The following is a 24247-nucleotide window of genomic DNA, read 5'->3' as shown; positions in this document are numbered from 1 at the left end:
TCTACAGTGTTCTGGGTGGTTCCTAGATTGTGGACAAGTGTTTGCGAGGTGTTCCTTAGTATGTGGTTGCTAGGGGATTGCCATGTGATTGGTATGGTGTTCTAATTGGTTTCTAGGGTGTTCTGAGTGGTTGCTGGGACATTTCTGTAGTGTTCTGGTGGTTCCTAGATTGTAGACAAGTGTTTGCCAGGTGTTTCTTTTATGTAGTTGCTAGGGTGATTTAGCTGGTTGCTAGGGGATTGCCATGCTATTGGTCTGGTGTTCAAAGTGGTTGCTAAGTGGTTTCTAGGGCGTTTTGAGTGGTTGCTGAGGCATTGCTATGGTGTTCTGGGTGGTTCCTAAATTGTGGACAAGTGTTTGCGAGTTGTTCCTTCATATGTGTTTGCTAGGGTATTCTCAGCTGGTTGCTAGGGGGTTGTCATGTGATTGGTATTCGGTTCTAAGTGGTTGTTAAGTGGTTTCTAGGGTGGTTGCTGGGGCATTTCTACAGTGTTTTGTGTGGTCCCTAGGTTGTAGACAAGTGTTTGCTAGGCATTCTTTCATATGTGGTTGCTAGGGTGTTCTACACAGTTGCTAGGGGATTGCCATTTAATTGGTATGGTGCTCTAAGTGGTTACTAAGTGGTTTCTAGGGTGTTTTGGGTGGTTGCTGGGGTATTGCTATGGTTTTCTGTGTAGTTCATAGATTGTACATAAGCTTTTGCTAATTGTATGTTTGTTACTAGGGTACTCAGGTTGAAATTTTAGGGGGGTTGCCATTAGGTTTGCTGTAATGTTTTGGGTGGTTTCTAGGGTGTAGCTAGGTAGTTGCTATTCATTCCTATGTGACTGCTAGGGTGTTTTACTTGGTTGCTAGGGGATGGATATGCAGTTTATATTGTGGCTCTTGTAGTTGAACTAGGTGGTTACTGGAGTACTCTGGGTGGTTGCTATACAGTTGGTAAGGTCTTTTAAGATGGTTGTTTGGGCATTACTTTGTGGCTGCTATAGTGTTCTAGGTGGTTGCTAAGCAGTTTCTGGGGTGTTTCAGTGTAGCTAGGTGGTTCTAGACATTCCTATGTGATTGAGTGGCTGCTGGGGCATTGCTATGATGTTCTGGGTAGTTTCTAGGGTGTATCTAGGCATTATTATTTGATTTTGAGGGTATTTTAGTTAGTTGGTTGGGGGCTGCTATGTGCTTTATTTTGTGTTACCAAACATTTTCTAGTATGCTTTAGGTTGTTCTTACAGTGTAACTAGATGGTTGCCAGGGTGCTCTGCGTGGTTGCTAAGAAGTTGGTAGGTTTTGTTAGGTTATGCAGTTGCTATGGTGTTTTAACGATTGCTATGGTATTCTGTATGGTTGCTCACTTTCTCATTTCTCTTGTAAGTCAATGGGATTGTTTTTCTAGATTTATTGTCTACCAGGCACCAATAGTCCAATCACCTTGAAAGGTAATAGTCCCTCAACACATGATTTTATCTATCAGTCATGTCTGTAGCACAGACATTTAATACTCATCAGTAGGCTGACATGTTGGGTATTACATACACCATCATCCAAGGCCACATAATCAATAATAGAAAGACCATGGGATCAGCTGGATCCATGTATGACCTGTGCAAGGCTAAACACAAGCAGATTAATGAATCCATTCTGTTAAACAGTAAAACACTGTGAACATAAAGAGTGCTTTGATCCAGACACTTGCAAGTGACTGTCTGGTCAGCAGTCGCCCCACTGTGAGGCCACAGAAGGTCATCTGGACATATAATTGATAGCCAACGCTGACCTGCCCTGCACAAGACATCCCTGCTCGGCAAGTTTACGAGATCCCCTGATTTAACAGGACCATTTACGGGGCGATGCAATGTCAGTTAGGTCACGGCTGTTGAGGCGAACCGGTGGGAATCAATTAATGAGTATACAGGTAGATGCCAAGACTACGATCAGCAGAGATTATGCAGCAGCGGTGGGTGAAAAATGCTATTGCGCTTAGCATCTGTGCACTGACGGATGCTGGGGGCATTTGACCTTTCCCATGTTAACTCGCTAACGTTTTTGACTCTGATTAAAGTTTTAAGTTCTTCCAGCAAGAAGCCCGAAGATGGGAATGATTGCCAAGTTGGGCTGTTTTTAATACTGAGTTTGAAGTGGTTTGTTTTTGATGCTGTGATATATACCTAATACGTTGCCAGATTGATGTTTCACGGCCGATATTGGTTGCTTTGATGATTCGCTTCGGATAAGACAGACTTTTGTATACAGTCATTAAGTTTGACATTTTAGTCAGCCGCCGCAAATCATGATATCAAAGGAGCAAACTTTCAAGCGTTAGTTTTATTTGGTCAAATCATATTAGCTGGGCTTACATTGGGAATATTTCAGGTTCAATACACATTAGAAAACACAAAGCATTACATGATTTTAATACTGAATTCACATTAGTATACTCTTGGAATATTTTAACAATTTGGCCCCATACACTCCCAATGGAAGCTGCAGGTTCAAATTAATTTCTTGTGAAATCTGGCAACATATTTTCACCTTTCGTTCAATCTTGCATCCAATCACAGGAAGTAAATCTGAGAAGCTCACTGGAATGGGAAGCTAATGGGCTTGTCCAGTGATATTAAGTGACACCTTTTCAGACCAAACTATTTAGCTGCTCATCTCTGTCGCCTCCTATTCTCTTCTTCATTAACTTTGCCGTCGTTCTTTGTGCAAGCTAAATAAGCTCCATTCTCGCTTCCTCATTCTTCTTTACAGCTTCAACTCAACGTTTAATTGCTCTCTGTGAAATAGAGGTGAAATGTGAGTGTCAAAGATCTAATTGGATGGAGACGGGAAAATGCCCAAATTGGCCCCAAACTTGCGCTGGTAGCCACATTATTTTGCCAATGTAACTAATCTCAATCTTATTTAAAATGCTAATGAGACAGCTAATACTGATCTTCAGTTACAGCTCTATCCAGGCGCTGGCACATTAATTACATTGGCGCCGTGACAAAGAGTCTGATTGGTTCTCTTTTAATACAGCCATTTGACTATATGTCATTACGTTTAAGTGATATATGTGCGGTGCCATTATATAGTTCTTTTAGTGGTTTTCTCTAGTTGCGCTTCTGGCTTGATAAAGGTGTCATGCTCTGTTGTTTTTCGATTGGTCAGTGTTTACAAGGACAGCAAAATATGAGGCCGTCAGCAATGTCCTTCATCTAGACAAAGCATTCCCCACCCACTATATGGTCGACGCACAAATGAAGACTCAGACGGTGGACGATCTGCTCGCTAAGGGGATTTTAAGGCCATATGAGAGGTAGGCACAGGAGGTGCCCATATAAGATCATTACAAAGTGCATTAAAATGCTATTTAATCTGCCAACACTGCATTCTCTAAAGTGGTGCTCATCGGTCAAGTCCAAATCTTCACTTGCACCTCAGGCTGATTTCGCTGGTGATAAAATAAAATAAAATAAAATAAAATAAAATAAAATAAAATAAATCACTTATAAATCTTTTCTGTGGTTGTATCCAGTTTTGCAATAAAAATACTATATAAATGTTATAAACCACTCAAATATTACATTACTTATATTATAGTTATTTTTGTATTAAAAGGATCTGACACAATGTTATACATCAACCCTGTTACCATCATATTATTTAATAGTATTTGTATGTAGCATCCAATAATTACTACATAATAAATTACATAAGCAACGTCCAAAATTGATGTCATTTTATTTTGTTGTTTTTGTCATAAAAATGAGCAAAAGGCTAGCGAATGCTAAATCAATTATTACCATGAATCATGTCATATCAAATAAAATGAAATAAAATTATAATGCAATATAAAAAAATAATTAATGCTCAGCATTCAATATAATAAAACTCACAAATCTTTTCTGTGTAAAGTTATATACAAATTTTATATACAATTTATATTCAATTACACAATTATTATTATTATTATTTTATTAAAAAGATCTGACATAATGCATCAACCCTGTTACATAATATTGTTTAATAGCAATTATATGTAATAATAAATAATTACAAAATAATTAAATTATCCAACCCAAAACCATATTAATGTCATTTTTATTTATTTATTTATTTATTTATTTATTTATTTATTTATTGTCATAAAAATGAGCAAAAGGCTAGAACGCTAAATCAATTATTAACATCAGCATGTCAGATAAAATAAAATACAAATAATAAAAATAAAAATAAAATAAAATAAAATGAAAATATAAAATAATGTTAATAAGATGCTAATAAGTGCTAATATAAGATAATGTTAAGCATGCATTATAATAAAAACCTAATAAATATCACAAATTATTATTATTATTATTATTTATTTATTTATTTATTTATTTTTATTTAAAGAATATGACATAATATTATGCATCAGCCTTGTGACCATCATATTGTTTAATAACATTTTTATGTAACATCAAATAAGAATTAAATTACACAAGCAACCTCCAAAAACATATTTATGTCATTTTATGTTGTTTTTGTCATAAAAATGACCAAAAGATTAATGTTGAGATATAATAGAAATATAATAAAAATCACTTACAAATCTTTTCTGTGTAAAGTTATATCAAAATTTGCAACCAATGACTGTATATATTATATAATTGAAATAACATAAATAGCATGTATATGTAACATCAAATAATTACTACATAATTCAATTACATAAGAAACCTCCAAAACCATATTAATTTCATTTCATTTTAAGATTTTGTCATAAAATGTGCAAAAGGCTATTAAATTATAAATTTGTGGCACATTTTTTAATATATATATATATATATGAACTGAAAACGACATCCATTTTAGTGATTGAGCCATTAACTGTAAAATCAAGCATCACATGAATAAACATCATGTACGATGCATCTTGCATATTCCAGTTTGTGACCTAATCATTGTTTTTTTTTTTTTTTTTTTTTTTTTTTTTTTTTCCTGCATGCACTCTTTTGACTTCCTCTTATCAATGTGAGCATATCTCCATGACTTATTTTCTTCTCATTAACACACATCTCCTCCCTAACCACCGTCCTCAGCCAGCATAAAATGTCAGTAAACAACTAATTTATCATAGTTTGTCAGCGCTGCCTCCTGCTCTGCCGAGAACATCTAACCTTGCTTCAAGAGTTCACATGTGATGTGGAAAGCGATAAACAGGTTTGGCTTGCCGTCGGTAATGCAAGGTTCCTCCATTAGATGCAATTGAAGTTCAAAGCTTCCTCTTTGACACGGCAGCAGAGGAAATGGGGATTGAGGTTTCGCGAGCGACACTAGATGGATTGTCAGGGTGAGCTAAAGTAAGCAGCAGTTCATGTTTAAGTTTAAGGCTGTAATTAGGGTTGCCAAGCGTTCTGTATATTATCCAGTATTTAAGGGAACGTAATTGAGCTCTGGATTTCATCCAAATGGACGCAGTTTGTCCTGTATAATGGCATTTGCATCAGGTTCACATACTGAGCAAGTGCTCGGGGTAAAAATTATGGATTACTCTGGGCTAAATAAATAAATAGATGAATAAATCCTGCATTCCTGCTTGTAAATGGATGAATTCGTATGCATGCTCCTATACAAACGCCAATCTATATCTAAGAAAATCAATCCGCGAATCGCATTTCAACAGTTTTAGGTTTATCCATCTGATTAGACCATGCAACCAAAATGTGCTATCAAACAATCTCTGAAGGCTGTCACAGGTTGACAAAATCCCTCAATCCCATCTTCAAAAGCGTACTGATGTCTCTCCAGCACCCTGGAGGTGAAGCAAGCTTAAGTGCAAATTCCACTGTCTGCACCTCCTCCATCTCTCATCCTCCATGCTAAGAGCACCGTTGTGTCGTAACATGCCGCCTTAATGTTAACTAGGACAAACTTGGCATTTACATGCCCTCAACTTTGTTTTAAGATGATTTTGGTAGTGAAGGGTTGGCACTTTAGAGTAATGCTTCTGACAGGTGTATTGCGTGACAATCCAGGTGCCAAAAATGCATAATAACATGACAGCTTAGCACAATATGAGTTTTGATGTTTAATGCCTACATAGGCAACATTCTAACTGAAACTTACACAGTAAGTGACTGCTAGGAACTGATTGACTAACATTTGAATACATAATTCCTACAAAATGAGAAAAAAATGGTTTTGGGAGGAATTTATCTATGCGTTACTTGTAGTTTATGGCGTTGAATTAAGTATAGGTAAAGTATAAAGTCTAAAAGTATAAAGTATAAGTCTTTTTTATAATTGTATCCACCATCTTCAATGGATTTTTGCTGTATGAGATTATTACAATTAATTATTGAATTGCTGTTTTGAAAGAATTCTGTAATGCTCACCAAGGCTGCTATTATCTGATCAAAAATACAGTAAAACAGTAATACTATGAAATATTATTACAATTTAAAATAACTGTTTTGTTTATTTATTTAATTTTATTTAATTTTACAGAAGTTATAAGTGTTTATAAAGATTACAATTGTGAATTCATGAAGTTATAAAATAATGCTAATTATAAAACCTTTTGTAAAATTCTTAATGTCTTTGATAGATGTAAAAATGTAAAATCTTTGCAAAATAAATAAATAAAATAAAATACAATAAAATAAAATAAAATAAAATAAAATTAAATTAAATTAAATTAAATTAAATTAAATTAAATAAATATGAAAGATGGCATTCATTTTGTGAAAGCTGTAACTTTGGTTGTAAATAAATAAATAAATATATTAATAAATAAATAAGAGCATGAGGTTGTAAATATGCTGATTTTCTGCTCATATTCTGCTTCTTATTTTTGTGGACACCATTATTTATTTATTATTATTATTATTATTATTATTATTATTATTATTATTATTATTATTATTATTATTATTATTATTATTATTTTTATTTTTATTTCATTTGTTTGTTTTTCCAGAAGTTGTAAGTGTTTATGAAGAGTAAAATTGTGAATTCATGAAGTTATTAAATAATGCCATTTATTGGAAATAGAAATTGTTTTTAAGATTCTTCATGTCTTCGATAAATTTGAAGGGTATTTGCAAAATAAAATAAAATAAAATAACATTTTAAATTAAATATATCTTCCCAAAATAAATAAATAAATCAGCCTGTAAAATACTCAAAAATCTGAGTTTTTAACTCAAAATCTGATTGAGAACAGCTGTTTTCACGATTTTTAAGCAATGCAAATCAGACAAACACCATGTGGGATGAATACTGCATTCTAATTCTAATTTGTGGAGTGATCTAATCATCATCTTCCCACATTCACTCTTTTGACTTCCTCTCCTGATGTGAAGTCTGTCAAAAACACAGGCCGCTGCCTACCTTTTTTTAACAGCCTTCGCTTTGGATGTGTACCTATGGTGACTTCAAATGCTGCCTGTGTAGGTAGTGTACTAGGTTGTGAAACATAGCCTACACGTGAACATTACCTTAACAAATCAGCCGAGGGACTGGAAGAAAAAACATCTTTGATAGAACAGTTGTTAGTCTTAATTAGTCTAAGCACTTTTGCATCATAACTTGCATGTGTTGAATGTGCGCTTGATTACCTGAGAGCCCAAGACGTTGAGCGGGGAAAATCAAGCTCTTACCAATTAAGTTACTACAGGTTTTTTAAATGTAGCGCACTAACCAACTGTTCCCGCAGCATTAGTGTGATTCCTTGTTTATATATTTGTGTGCCATTTCACATCAAGGTTCATTTTTCACTAGCTCTGAATGGCCAGACTCTTGCTGCTGGCAAGTCATGCTGGAGCGATCACATTATGAGATGAATGGACATGAACAGCATTGAAATGTTATTATTAGATGGAAAACCAGGATTGTTTTGAATCCAGAATGTGTAGGACGTATTAATTAAACAACCATTTCCGAAGCAAAGATTTAATTGTGGATGTTAATGGCTGTTAAATTGCTACACATTTTGTGTTTTGTTGGAGAAGATGAAGGAACGATGGAAGAAACTGTGTGAGGTTTAAGAAAAAAAATAAACAAGAGAAGTCTTATTTTATTATGTCTTTTTACTGAAAATGTAATTGTGATTTTTTTTTTTTTTTTTTTTTTTTTTTTTTCCCAGTATTTATGCACTTCAGTGTCAAGGATAAAAAAAAAAATAAAAAAAAATATATATATATATATATATATATATACAATAAAGTTAAATAAATAAATAAATAATGTGAAAGATGGCATGAGTTTTGTGAATAAAGAATATATAATATAGTAATATATTCAATAAAGTAAAATAAATAAACAAATAGAAAAAAAACAACAACAACAACAACAACAAAAAAAAAAGTCTTATTTTATTATATGTCTTTTTACTGAAAATATAATTGTGATTTTTTTTTTCCAGTATTTATGCACTTGAGTGTCAAGGATAAAAACATTATATACACAATAAAGTAAAATAAATAAATAAGTAAATAAATAAATAAATAAATAAATAAATGCGAAAGATAGCATGAGTTTTGTGAATGTTTTTTTTTTTTTTTTTTTTTTTTTGAGAGCTGTAACATTAATATAAATAAATAAAAATAACAAACAAATAAAAAATACATATAAATAAACAAATGTTAAAGACGACATGAATTTTGTGAATAAACAATATATAATGTAGTATATAAAATAAACTTAAATAAATAAATAAATAAATGTGAAAGATGCCATGAATGCGTTTTGTGAGAGCTGTAACATTGGTTGCAAGTAAATAAATAAATAATAAAACAAAATAAATAAATAAATAAATAAATAAATAAATAAATGTGAAAGATGGCATGATAAAGAAAGAAAGAAAGAAAGAAAGAAAGAAAGAAAGAAAGAAAAAATTTGTCATATGACATGAATATGAAAATGTCTAAGATTTTTTAAGACTTTGACGAGCTGAATGCAGATCAACATCATAATTGCAATTTCCAGTGTCATAAGCGCAAACTTCCCATGAGGAATTGAAGGCAGCGACTGTCATGTTTGCATCTTTATCTGGTGACAAAGACTGATGGCTTTTGTTAAAATCCACTCTTGACGGTTTACAGGAGGTTTAAATCTCGGCTGCACTCTCTCTCTCTCAGGTAAATTACACGCTGTTATATTTTCCACAACACCAGCACCTAAGCTGTCAAAGCGCTTAAATTACACACGCTTTAATGCAGCCTTGTCAACTGTTTTATTTTCAGCGACCATTAGCGCATTTGTTCCTCGCTATCTTTGCCACTCGCTACTTAATCAGGATGTCTTATTATTTTGGGAGACGCAAAAAGGACAAGTGCAGGTTTTGTAAGACGGCTATAAATTCAGCCCAGATTCGCACCGTCACCTGAGTTCAGTATTTGTCAAAACCTGCTCGTTTTTGGAAAAAAGGAAATCAGCAGGAATGCGTGGGGAAACTATTTTGTGAGATAAGAGTTATGGTTTGTATCATAATTAATGAGAGTCTTAAGGAAACTGCCTCCCTATGGAGTGAAGGAAGAATAATTATGACTATAGAGACGGAGAGGAGACCGTTTCTCTAAGCAGATTAACTGCTTCCAATCATACTGGCCTACTTCATTATGGTGATTAAGATCAGATGAAACACTAAATAATCATTTATTTTGTTCAGTGCAAAGGCTAAGAATCAATAGAAAAGAGACAGTGAAAGGCACAATAACTATTTTAAAAGATGATGACTACAGGTCTTAGTAGTGACCAGATACTTTTGCGTGATTTTTTTTTATTATTATTATTTTGTGAGACTATACATAAGCATATAAACATTTCTTAAACCATGGTGGGTCTGACTGGAAAGATTTACACATGATCACGAAATATCATAGTTTCTATGGAGAATGCAAGAATATTTGTTTTTAGACTGCATCTGTTCTATGATGGGTCAAAGGAGAAAAAGAAAAAAACAGAAGGAAAGAAAGTAAAAAGAACTCACTTTTTGATATTAACATAATTTTAAATTTTCATCTAGCATTAAAAATTCACATCCCATCTAAAACACTCAAGATCTTTAGAAAATCTTTAGAATATTTCATGACTCCAAAATATGTCTTGCACAAATTATTACATTTCAGTTAAACATTATATTAGTTTATTTTATTGCTAAAGTTGGTACTGTAGTTGCCGGAGTTACAAAATTACTACATTTTTTTTTTTTTTTTTACAAAAGGAAACATTTTATTTTATAAATTACAAGCCTTTTATTTATTCTATTCTATTCTATTCTATTCTATTCTACTATTCAGCATTCTATTCTATTCTGTTCTATTCTATCATTTAGTGTTCTATTGTATTCTACTATTCAGCATCCTATTCTGTTCTATTCTATTCTTTTATATTCTATTCTACTATTCAGCATTGAATTCTATGTTATTCTATTCTATTGTACTATTAAGAATTCTATTATATTCTGTTATTCAGCATTCTATTCTATTCTGTTCTGTTCTGTTCTATTCTATTCTATTCTATTCACCCTCATATTACATTCTACTATTCAGCATTCAGTTCTGTTATTCAGCCTTATATTCCGTTCAGTTCTATTCCATGCTATTATTCAGTATTCTATTCTATTCTACCATTCAATTCTGCTGTTATATTCTTCAGCCTTCTATTCTATTCTATTCTATTCTATTCTATTCTGTTCTGTTCTATTCTATTCTATTCTAATATTCAGCCTTCTATTCTATTTTATTCTATTCTACTATTCAGCATTCTATTCTATTCTATTCTATTCTATTCTATTCTATTCTATTCTATTCTATTATTCAGCATTCAGTTCTATTCTGTTTTATTTTTCAGCCTTCCCTTCTGTTCTAGTCTATTTCATTATTTAGCCTTCAATTCTAGACTGTTTTATTCTACCATTCAGCTTCCTATTCTATTCTATTCTATTCTATTCTATTCTATTCTATTCTATTCTATTCTATTAATATTCTGCCTTCTATTCTGTTCTAGTCTATTATTCAGCATTCTATTATATTCTATTCCGTTCTGTTCTATTCTATTTTATTATTAGTTTCATAATCACTTTACACTGACCAGTATAGTTTATTTTTTAAATAAATCTTTAGTTGTTTACATTATTTACCCTCACACTGTTATTCATTAATTCATTTGAATATTCAGCTTTACTTACTTTACTTTTAAAGTAATATTTCTCATTTCTGGTTTTATAAATAATCTATAAACCTACCTTTTTTTTTATTGGAATAAAGCTTGAAATAGCAGATTTGCATTCCGGGAAGTTTGAACAAACTTGAGCGAGCTTATGTTTCTCCTGGTTTTAACAGACTGCTACTAGAAAAGCGTAAATGTTCAAATTGACAAATATGCCTAGATTTCTTTACAGAAAGAATGAATGAACAAACAAATGCTAAAATCTAAAATTGAAACATTTTCATTTGTTAAATATTTTCCATATCTGCATTTGTTTTCATAGTTTTCACTTTACTACTATTCTAAACTTTGTAAAATAGTAATAAAGTAGACTGAGTGTGAGTGGATGTTTCATTGAACTGAACTGTGTGTGTGTTAAAAAAACATAACTCACTACAGAACTACAAAGCTTGAGTCTGTTCATTCAGATCAATTCATCATCACACAACCTTGTGGAGTATCAATATCTGCTCTCTGGTTTACACAACAAGGGATACGTTATAACGTATATATCATGGCATCCTGTATATACTGCATATTATGTATTACCTAACATATATCCAATATTAAAAATTAATTTACATGGACATTTTTCTTTTTAAAAATCATGCTTACTGAGTGAAGCCATGTTAGTCAGATAAACCCCTAACGAGCAAACGGCAGGGGGTCCTCATTTTGAAACTATCGTCAACTGATGATGTCAGGCTGCTCAGCATGACATTTCACTGTAATCACAGTCCAATTATTTCTAAAAACGCAGCAAAGACAGACTCAAAGTAAATGACTTTCTTTTAACATTTGCCATCTGGTGACGAGATACAGTCATTTGGTGCTCATTAAGTAGGCAGTTAAGCCACCTGGACACCCGGCTCGCTCAGAGACGTCCTTACATGACCAACACGTCGGCAGCACTGTATATCACCCATATGTCGTGTTTTGATGGCATTGATTCATCTCAGGCCTGACGAGTCAAAATTTATTGCTTTCAGAGGAATTAAAGTTTCAGCAATTATCTGTGAATCTTTATATTGCAAACAACTACATTACATGACATGATTATGATGGAACTATTAAACAAACAGCAAAAACATCTTAATCTGTAATTGCCACATTACGGAACATTAACATGCATGTTTTTCTTTTTTTCCCATTTCCTCTGTTTGCAGTTTCCTCTTCCAACTGCAGTTGCTAGAGTTGAAGAATTATTACACTTCTATTATTTTATTTTGTTTTATTGCAAAGTTGCAAAGTTATTAGATATTCACAAATGAGGAGTATTCAATTAATTTAATTTTATTTTATTTTATTTTATTTTATTTTGAAAGCTTCTTACATTTTGATAAAAAACACATTTCATTTATTTTTTTTTTTATTTATTTATTTATTTGCTAAAGTTGCAACTACAGTCGCTAGAGTTGGAAAATTCTTACATTTTGGGACATTTATTTTATTTTAATTTATTTTATTTTATTTTACTGCTAAGCTTGCAACTGCAGTTGACAGAGTTGCAAAGTTATTAGATTTACACAAATGAGGAGTATTCAATTTAATTTAATTTAATTTAATTTTATTTTATTTTATTTTGCAACTACAGCAACTGAAGTTGCTAGAGTTGAAAACTTCTTACATTTTGATAAAAGCAAACATTTTATTTATTTATTTGCTAAAGTTGCAACTACAGTCACTAGAGTTGATAAAATGTTATATTTTGATGAAAGGGAACATTTATTTTATTTTATTTCATTGCTAAAGTTGCAACTGCAATTGCTAGAGCTGGACAATTTAATTTTATTTTATTTTATTTTATTGCTAAAATTGCAATAGAAAAACTGTTACATTTTGATGAAAGGGAACACGTTATTTTATTTTATTTTTATTTTATCATTTTATTTTAAATGTTTGTTTCTATTTATTTATTTATTTATTTATTTATTTATTTATTTATTTATTTAGATATACAGTACTGTGTATCATCCATACGTTGCATTTTGATGGCACTGATTTTACTTGTGTCTGAAAAGTCTAAATGCATTGGTTTCAGAGCAATCAGAATGTCAATATTTGTGAATCATTACTTTTCAATAATAAACAACATTAAATTTCATGATTATGATTAAACTTCTAAGCAAACAGCAATAAATAAATAAATAAATAAATAGACTGATTTTACTGTACCAACTTGTTTTTGTTTGTTTTATTCTTGAAAGTTACAGTATGTTTTCACAGTACAATGAACTTATTCACCTCAAAAGATCAAGGAAAATTTGACTCCTTATGACATGACCCCTTCAAAAGGTCACTGAAGGAATTCACACAATTTTCCGAAGCAGCCGTAACTATTAAGCCGCATTAATGAGATGAAAGTATTTCTCTTGAAGGAAACAGCTCCTGGACGCAGACACTAGCAGCTGTGGGCAGCAGAGAGCGGGGCTAATTCAGTATGCTTAGTGAAAACAATCGTATCACACCCAGACTGCTAGGATTACAGAGCAGATCGAGTCCACCTGCAGGGCTTCACAACACTCTTAATAAAGCCCCCGGTTTCAATTAAAAGCCTTTTAAACACTCTAAATCTAATCGTGCTCACAGGTGACAATACGAGTTAACTTGGCATGTTAAGTTAAGAATAAGAAGAGAAGATTATTTTAAACGGATTTCACAATATCTAATCACCCGGGTTTGCCGACTGAATAGCTGCAGAGTGAGAGGGCAGACTTATGCAATATTAAACAGTCTTTTCTCGCCATTAAGACAGTTTAATAGTGTTGTTCATTGTGAAGATGCATGACGGTACTTGAGCTGCATTTTAAAAACACAATTTGCAAGCTTGTTGTGGAGGAAACTAAACGTAATGTGCGGCAGTTCTGTACGTAATGGTCGGCGGTAAAAGCAAAATCATGTTATGACGGAATGTGATAGAAATTTATGATGCTCTGAAGTTTCTGACACAAGTCTTTTACGCTCATCAAGGCTGCATTTATTGATCAAACATACAGCAATAACAGTACAATTGTGAAATATTATTACAACTTTAATGAACTGTGTTCTATTGCAATATATGTAAAAATGTGATTTATTCCTGTGATCAAAGCTGAAATTTCAGCATCATTACTCCAGTCCACAATGTCACACGATTCTTCAGAAATCATTCTAATATGCTTCAAGAAACTGGCTTTCACGTATAAGTTCACCATGCCATCAACAGGTTATGAAAGAGGTCCAAGATGTTGAATTCGCAAGAGGAGCCGGGCAGCTTGTGCAGGACGTTCAGGACTGAGGCGCCACAAATGTGGCGTGTCCAGGGGCCCTCAGCCTTGAATATCCGCCAGGGTTCATAGTAACCCATGCCGGGGTGTAAACAGAGAAATGTACCCTGGCATTTTCCCCAGTCCACTCCAATCAGAGGCCAAATGGGGAATGCTAATGCAATTAACGTTTCCCAGTCAACACAACGCCTCCCCCCTCGTCCGAATTCTGCAAACCCCCTTCCCTTAATAACCGAGTGTGTCTGCTATCAAAAGCAGTGGCACTAATAATGCAGACATGCCATAAAAAAAGCCAAGGGGATGGAGGGAAATTGGGCAAATAACTCTGCCCCAGAGCGCTAACGCGATTTGCAATGCACACGCTAAGAAGAGGTCCGTCTGTGATGCTTTTCCAAGTGAAGGAGGCTGGCCACTCTGACGGCATGATTTATTTATCCATTTCCCTTTCTCGTTTAATGGAAATATAAAAGCCTGCATTGATTAGAGTTTAAGGATCAGCAGTTAATAGATTAAAAGCTTGCGACGTGGCCAGAGAAGAGCTCCAGCATTTTTCTAGGTTGCTCTTTGCTTGGAGGTATTCGAGGGTTGCTATTTGGGTTACTATTTTCTGGTCGTCCTGTATTTTTGCACTCTGCCTAGAGCTACGGGTTACCCTCGTGTCCTGACCTTGGACCACCTTTGCTGGCTTAAATCTTTATCTACAGGTGCAAACGCGATAGAGGTGGTGAGTAAATGACACTCGAAGATTCAGTAAGCAAATTTATCTCAGAGGCGACGGCAAAAGCGTCAACTCATTGACCTTTCGAAGACATGTCGCGATCTTATGGCCTTCAGCCCGTAAATAACCTTGTGTACTCAGTGTTTACTTTGGCAAGGGTCAAGATGTGTCTTTAAATAGAGTTTGGGATGGAGGAGCTGGATCTGGTGTCGTAACACCCTGTGAAAATCTCATTGTCACTAAACAGGAAGGGAGCCATTAAGATGAGGACCAAGGTTAAGTCACATGCTTGCGTTAAATGGGTTAGTTATGAGCCAGGTAGCTATATAACCCGACTGGGTAATAGAGGACGCTTTGTGGACAGGATTAAATGGAAGAATAATAGATTTCATGCAGCCCAGGGATTAATTAGTTTCAAGCAGAGGTAAATCTGGAGGAATCCTTTGGGAGGCAGGAGCATCAGGGTTGGGTGGAGTCAATGCATTTGAATGTTCATAGCAGGAGGGACACTTCGAGGTTGACTTGGCACCCCAAAGGTGTCAAAGAACAAACATATAGATGGATTTACAACCCCTACACATGTTCAGCCCACCTACAGACATGAAAATGAGCTGAGACATGGGGTGTCCATGCAGCATGCAGATGGATTCATCTACAGCATATATAATTTCCATACCCAGGCAGAAACAATAGATTTAAATCAGAGCAGCAAGGTGCAAAGACACATTTATAATTAAAATAAATTTGTACGCATTATGTTCTGAACTCATGATCATAATTATGTTTCTGTTATCATGTCAACCTGAATTGGTTAATCACTCAATTCAAACTTTTCAGGCTTAGATGTGCAACCATTTATTTATTTTGTTATTTATTTATTTATTTTTTTTTAATGTACAGCATCATGACATTTGCATACTGTGGTCCTATTGGTTTTCACATTGCAAAGATGGTGTCATGTTGTGATTTCGTTGTACAATACAGCCAACAGAAAACCAGATATTAGCCCCTTTCACACATACAGTCTTTATTGGAAAACCGGTAAATTACCATTAAAAGATCATGTGCAAACAGAAATTTACCGCTTTGAGAAGTTGTAACAACACCAGTAAATTACCGGTAATGTGCTCTGTGTGAAAGCAGAATAAGATTATCGGTATGAGCATGTACGAGTTCAGAATGCATTGACATAAACGTCTACTCAATGATACATTTACTCTGCACTGTGTAGTTTGGTTTGAAGCTGTCTAATATGAAGTATCTGGGCCAAAAGCGCTGCATGAATGTGAACATTTGACACAAAAATGAAAACATCAACAAAAACACTGACTGTGACTGTGTGTATTTTGAAACTCATGTTTGAATAGCACTTTACTGGTAAAAAGATAGAATGTCATTGCCTGTGCGAACAGCGCATTTTTGTATTTACCTGTAAAGTTGTTCCGGTAATTTTGCAGCAATTTACTGGCAATTCAAACTTTCTTGTAGATCTTTTCAGGCTTAGATGTGCAGCCTATTTTTTAATGTACAGCATTTAAAATGTAAATGGCTGTGATGACATCATTGTGACATTTGCATACTGTGTTCCTATTGGTTCTCACATTCCAAAGACGTGTCATGTTGCAATTTCATTGTACTATACAGCCAACAGAAAAAAACATATCAGACCCTTTCACACATACAGTCGTTACTAAAAAAATACTGGTAAATTATCATTAAGAGATCATGTGTGAGCAGGACCTTTTAAAAAAACTGGTAAAAAAGTAAGTTCTAGCAATTCACCGGTTTGAGAAGTTCAACAATACCAGTCAATTTCCAGTGATGTTCTCTGTGTGAACGCTGAACGAGATTACCAGTATGAGCATGTACAAGTTCAAAATGTGCTGACGTAAGACGTCGACTCTCCCCAATCATAATGTTTTTTACGCAACGACGCATTTACTCTGCGTTGTGTAGTTCGGTTTGAAGTTGTTTCATACAAAGTCTCTGGACCAAAAGCGCTGCATGAATGTGAACGTTTGACACAAAACTAAAAACATTAACAAAAACACTGACCGTGTACACCCCTCCATGTTTACAAATGATGTTACAGAATTTACCGGTATTTTGAAACTCATGTTTGAATGGTGCTTTACCGGTAAAAAGATGGAGTGCCATTGCCTGTGAAACTGTGAACTCTTTTCACTTGAGAATACTATCTCAGCAGCCATTTATGAGAAATGTTTATTCATGTTAAGCATTAAAGTTAAACATTTTAAAATTTACTGTGTACACTACAGTCTCCATGCTCACAGCATCCTAAACACAAACAATTTTTATATTTATTTATTTATATTTATATTTTCATTGTATGGCTATCTGGGATTTACGGTATGGAGTTAAAGGGTAGGAAAATAAATCTTTACTAGTATTATATCACATTGTGGATGTATAATGAGTACCGTTTGTTGTTTTCCCGTGTCATCTAATAGAGCGTTTGGACATGGAAGTCACGGAAGTGGTGACGCTTGATGTCAGACTTAACAAGTGGATTGTCATTTAATTTTTAATTCCTAAAGCTGCACTTGTAAACACCATGTTTTAAGACCAAATTAAACTTCAGTTTTGGTGCGAATGCTTAGCGTTTACATATTACTGAGAGCTAGACTCTAAGTAAGTTTCATCTCGTAAGTGCTTGTTAAACAGCCCTCAATTTTTGATGTTGTCTCCAGTAGTTTGTTAGCTGGCATGCATATTACTAGCATATACATTGTTTATTACTACTTATAAAGCACATATTAATGTCTTATTTTGCATGACCATATTTTAGATCCCTTAATCCACCAATAACTGAACTATTAATAAGCAGTAAATTAGGAGTTTATTGAGCCAAAAGGCGTAGATAATAATGAGAATTGGTCCCTAAACTAAAGTGTGACTTTATTTTAATGAAACAATTATGTGAACTGAGCAATGTGTCACACACTGTACGCATACCCTTAAATACCCTTGGTAAAAAAACAAAATAAGCTGTGGGCTTTACTGTCTTGCAAAAGCGTTAGTATTTCCATCAGGAAATGCAAAACTACTCCATACTGTCTCTCTCTCTCTCTCTGTATAAAAGATATAAATATTCATTTCCACATAAAGACCCATGTGGAAGTCAAAACAAGCCTTCTCGCATTTAAATGCATTTTAATGAATACTAATACAGCGTGTGGGGTTGGCGGCATTCACATTCTCAATATCAAATGGTGGCAACATCACATTAGTTAGCTCAGTGAAGGGCTAAATTGGAAGAGTAAAGAAAATAACATAACTGCTCATCTCGAAAATCCTTATTTACTGCATAAAAGACACAGGCTTCAGATTCGCACCCAAATGAAATGATAAACAAGTCAATCAAATGGTAATTGAATAAGCAACAGAAAGAGTTTTAACAACTCAGTTCATGAAGATCACAGACTAGTTCATCTCAGTGAGGTCCTGGCTCTGAAAATGAGAGCAGTGGGAAGCGTTTTCCTGGCGGATTCCTCAAGCACCAGCTTCTAATTTGTAGAATTTGTGTATGTTGGGGAAGAAAGCATCGGCAGCCCCCATTGTCTGTGATCAGCCTGCGTTCTGACATCTGTTTAAGGATGTTTATCCAAGGGGTAAGTATGTTAAGGGAAATATTATGCTGGTGTTATTTTACTTTTCTTCTGTTTGAATCATAAACACGGCTCCGGGGCAGGTCGGAGAGATTAGAGCGAAAAACGCGAGCATGGGGTCTCGAATCACACCCCGCGAGAGGAATCCCTACCGCGATTCCAGACCCGAAGACGTCTGCCGATAGGAGTGTATTAATTGAATTAAGCCTAACGTAGCACGTGCGCCGCACTTCAGCTCTTTTACTGAGTCTGCGACGTTTTATTTACATCCACACGAGCTCCCGGACCGGCGCGTGTTGCTCTTTTACTGCGTTTGTGTGGACGGAGTCAAACTAAAACCAGGTGCCAAGCTACAGGCTGCTCAGATGACAGCGAGAGCCCCTTCGGTGCAGCTTTACGAACTGAAACGCTGCACAGAGAAAGCAGAGACCCTCATTTAAAAAGAAAAGTAGGTGTCCGGCAGCCATTCAGTCACCGCTCTCAATAAGGCATGAAACAGGGCGTCATTAAGGCAGTGTCAACCCTGCCAGAGTTAAGCTGACCCCCCTTTGGGCTAATGTGAGGAGGGCAGAGTCTTTAAAACCAAAGAGAAAGAGGTTTACCCCCGCAGCATGTCCCTGTGTTGCAGATAAAGAGTTTTAGCCCACCAATAAACGGATGGCGCATCCCAATAAGTCAAAAAGACCTGTAGATATGCAGAATGAGGGTAAACATCACGAAACCTGCCAAGAACGTGTCCGGGTCATATTTTAACGCGCAATCAAAAGTAAGTGACGAGCAATTGTGAAATTAATGAAAAAATCTTTTGCACTGTGACATGAAAATTTCCATAAATAAATAAACAAATAAAGCCAAATAAATTGCATTAAAAAAACATGAAATCAAAACCTATAAAATGTATTACTTCTTACTCATTCTTAAAAATTAAATAAAATTCAAACAATACTTAATATACTCTTTCCTATAATACGTTTTCTTATAAATAAATGAACGCTGTATGATTCATTTGTGCATTATATGGCAATATAAAAAATAAAATAAAATGCATCATGCAAAAAAGCAAAATGATAATAATAGTTTGTATTTTCTTCATGCAAAGTATTTAAATTTTTTTGAAATGTGACTCGGATACGTTTTCATCAGATTTACACCCACAACGAAAGTCCAAGAGACAGATGAAGAAAGTAAAGGGACGCCGGCAAGATACAAGCCCAGCCAAAGAACAAAAAGCAGCAGCCCGAGCTGGAGAAGGAGGAGGAGATGAGGAGATTTCCGCTAAAACTAATCAATCAGGTCCTGATAATGGCTTCCATGCAGGAGTGTTGACACTGGGTCAGCTCTTCCCTTGACCCGCGCCTTCAGGGCAGCGGCTACAGAAAAGCCACAGATAACAGAAGCTGGGGCTAATTGTCTGCCTAGTGTCAGGGCTTTTCAAAGCCTCCCCACTTTCACTCGGTCGCCCGTCTTTCTCTCCCATTCCTCCTGATCCTCACCCCCGTCTCCCTCTCCCTCGCTCTCCGGCGAACTGGCCACTTTGTTTGCCTCCTCTTCCCGGAGCGAGGCTGCGTGAATCACATTTCTCGCATGGTGCGCGGCTGTCTAACACGCTCGCTCGCATCCTTCTAACACGTGCATAACAGGCAGCGGAGAGCCGGGAGACGCTGCGGCTACGTGAACACTGTGACACCAGGTTCAGCCAGGAAATAATCCATTTGCCAATCATTTGTTGATCCCAACAGCTTCCAAAATAGAGCTCCATAAAACAAAAAATCCCATCTTTGCATGTCCCTCAAAGCACAAAATCAACTGGCATCGCATGCAACAAAACATGCCTGTTAAAAATGACTGTCAGTTTCTAAAGAAGAGATAGAATCAAGGTACTTACTTAAAAGCGTTTGCTTCCGTCTCTTGCCTTATCTTCCTCTGCTCCTTAATGCCTGCGTCTTGTCCTCTATAGCTGTGCACAGATGTGAAAGTGTGCGCGTGTGTTTGGGTAGATCAGAGAAGCTCCAGTACAGAAAGTTGCTGTTCTGTAGGCAAAGGCGTGTAGTGTGTGTGTATGTGTGTGCGTCTCAGGCAAAGGCTCACACTGCACTGGCTGAAGGGAAACCAAAGCACTTTTAAACTCGCACTGGCTCCCCATGTGACCAGCTCACAGCAGCCAGTGAGGAATATATTAGTGTGGCTTCCTCTGTCCACATGCACCCCCTAGCCACTGTTGCAGGAAGTGTGCGCTGCCAGAGAGACGCACACACACGCGCGCACACAGTGACATATGCTCGCGATACCCAGGGCACTATTAACAAAAATACAAATGAAACCACCTAAAGAGAAATTTCTGTTGCTTGGAGTTTGCTCTTTCATTGCTCAGAAGACCCAACTGAGTTTTCGGTCATGCCTTATTTAAGTGTAAATGTTTTTCTCAGATGATTCCACCTTAGGTTATAATTTGACATTTGGAACAATTGGATTAAAAACAAATTGCAGGCTAAAAACAATCTGAGACCTTGAGACCTCTGAATCTCTAACATCTCCATTATTTTATTTTTTATTTTATTTTATTTTATTTTTTGATCTCCCTTTAATAACATTATTGTGTAGGAGAGACAATGGAGATGCAAAAGAGATCTCATTAGCCTCTTGGGACTTGCTGAGAACATTTTGGCATAGGTTTGTGGTTACAGAAATTTAAAATGCACAATATCTCAACTCACTCGACTGGCATATAAAAGTGTCTCCTAAAAAAAATAAATATAAATATAAACATTGATAATTGTAAAGATTTGCAAGATCGGCTTTTTTTCATGTGATGTTTAGCTATTCTAAATCTATAAAATAAAAATCAAATGGTACTTGAAATGAAACAAATAACTAAAAACAAACAACAAATAAACAATGCACAGCAAACAAAAACATCATCTGTATCAAACATAAAAAACAACAAACCTCACATTCAACACAATAAACAACACACATAAAATGCAATAGTCAACAAACGTAAACAACAAAGAAACATAAAACACAACACTTAGGTTTGTGGTTATGGCATTTACAAATGCACAATATCTCAACTCTCCCAATTTCTTCATGTGATGTTTCTACAAATGTTTATCTCCAAACTACTTCAAATGAAACAAATAATTGAAAACAAACAACAAATAAAACAAACAATGCACCTTAAACGAAATAAAATAAACAGTGCACACCAAAAACAGCATATACACCATTATACAAACATAAAAACAACAAACCTCACATTTAACAAAACAAACAACACACATAAAGAACAAACAAACATAAAAAACAACATAAAACATAAAACCCTAAACAAAATATAATAAACACACCAGTGCACACCAAATGCATCAAGCAATGAACAGCAAACATAACATACACAAACAACAACCCTCACATTCAACACAATAACAAACAATGCACAGCAAACATAAACAGCATATGCATCAAACAAAAAAAACAACAAACCTCACATTTAACACAATAAACAACACACATAAAATGCAACAATCAATAAACATAAACAACAAACAAACATAAAAACAACACACAAGTTTGTGGTTATAGCATTTTAAAATGCACAATGTCTCAACCTTTTTGATTGGTATCTGGGTTTTTATGATGAATAGCTTGCTAGATGCATATGGAAGTAGGTCCTAAAATAATAAATATAAATGTTGATAATTGTGAAGATTTGTAAGATTTCTTTTTTTCTATTTGCTCTTTCTGCAAATGTTTATCTCCAAATTAAAAAGCAAAGGGTACTTGAAATGAAACAAATACATAAAAACAAACAACAAATATCACAAACAACGCACCTTAAACAAAATATAATAAACAGTGCACGCCAAACACACCAAACAATGCACAGCAAACATAAACAGCATATTAACCAAACATGAAAACAACAAATCTCAGATTCAAAATAATAAACAACACACATAAAACACAACAATCAACGAATATAAACAACAAACAAAAATCAACAACAAACAACAACCTCACACGCAGCACACTAAACAACGCACTTAAAATGCAACAATGTACAACTATACATAACAAACAAACATACACTAAACAAAATAAACAATGCACAACTAACAATACACAACAAATATAAACAGCATATACGCCAAAAATGAAAACAACAAACCTCAGATTCAACACAACAAACAAAACACATAAAAATTCAACAATCAACAAACATACTGTAAACAACAAACATAAAACAAACGGTAACACTTTACTATAGGGCCAAATCACACCGTTAACTAGCTATTTATTAGCATGCATATTACTAGCATATTGGCTGTTTATTAGTACTTATAAAGCACATATTCTGCATTTCGCTTGCTGGATGCATACAGAAGTGTCTCCTAAAATAATAAATATAACTGTTGATAATTTGAAAGATTGTAACACCAAACCTCAGATTCAGCACAATAAACAACACACATAAAACACAGCGATCAACAAACATAAACAACAAACAAACATAAAAAACAACAAATCTTTAATGAAATATAATAAATAGTGCAGACAAACAATGCACAGCAAACATAACATGCACAACAAAATTAAAAACAACAACCCTCACATTTAACACTATAAACAGCACACATAAAACGCAACAATAAACATACAGCCATACATAACAAACAACAAACAAACATAAAAACAACATAATAATATAAAAATAATAATAATAAATAAATAAATAAATAAATAAACAGTGCACAACTAACCACAGGTTCAACAACCCAATGCACTAGAAATGCAACAATTAACACACACCAAACATAAAGCACAAACCAAACATAATGAAAAAAACAAAACAAAAAAAAAAACACCATAAATAACAAACAAACCACCCAAAACATTAAGTAATAAACAATGTACAACAAAAAGCAGAGAAACAAAGAAGTAAATGTTAGTAATTATCTTTCCACCAATCAGCAAGCTGAATCTTGCACCTTATTTCCTTTATCTGTCTCTCTCCATTTTTTTTTTTTTTTTTTTATTTCCTTAAAGTGCATCTGAACTACAGCTCATCACTTTATGCCCCCTCCTCCTCCTCCCTTTTCTCTCTCCTGAGCTTTTGCTTCTATGCAAATGTGCTTCCTGAAACAATGGTGAGAATCTTAGCCGGATAAACACACATGGCGTGCATTTACAAATCAATACTCTGAGCTCAGCAGGGCTGTGCATTAAACATGAGCTCCTCCACAGAAAAGCAAAGTCACTACTAGCCCTCCTATCAGTCTGCTCACTGCTCAGCCAGTGGGGGGAGACTACCCACAATGCACTGCAGGAACACACCGTCCCACTGTAAAGTTGCAAGATGAGCTGAGAGTGACAGCGCTACTGTTAAGTAATTACAGAAATGATGGACATTTTGGCTCAGAGGACAAAATGGTTTCGAATGCAGTAGCTCAAATACT

At 34.7% G+C, this 24247-nt stretch overlaps 1 protein-coding gene across 1 annotated transcript in view; it reads right to left on the bottom strand.

Annotated features, from left to right (window-relative positions):
* Positions 1-20905, bottom strand: part of cntfr (ciliary neurotrophic factor receptor) — a 191864-nt gene extending 170959 nt beyond the window's left edge. Inside the window, exon 1 of the mRNA XM_051120746.1 lies at positions 20677-20905. The gene's annotated coding sequence lies outside the window, so the exon portion shown is untranslated. The remainder of the gene's footprint in view (positions 1-20676) is intronic.
* Positions 20906-24247: the final 3342 nt, after the last annotated feature.

The sequence above is a fragment of the Labeo rohita genome, chromosome 10, assembly GCF_022985175.1.
Source record: "Labeo rohita strain BAU-BD-2019 chromosome 10, IGBB_LRoh.1.0, whole genome shotgun sequence".
Classification (NCBI taxonomy): domain Eukaryota; kingdom Metazoa; phylum Chordata; class Actinopteri; order Cypriniformes; family Cyprinidae; genus Labeo; species Labeo rohita.
Note: the sequence above shows the minus strand (reverse complement) of the source record. Positions and strands in the feature narration are given on the sequence as shown.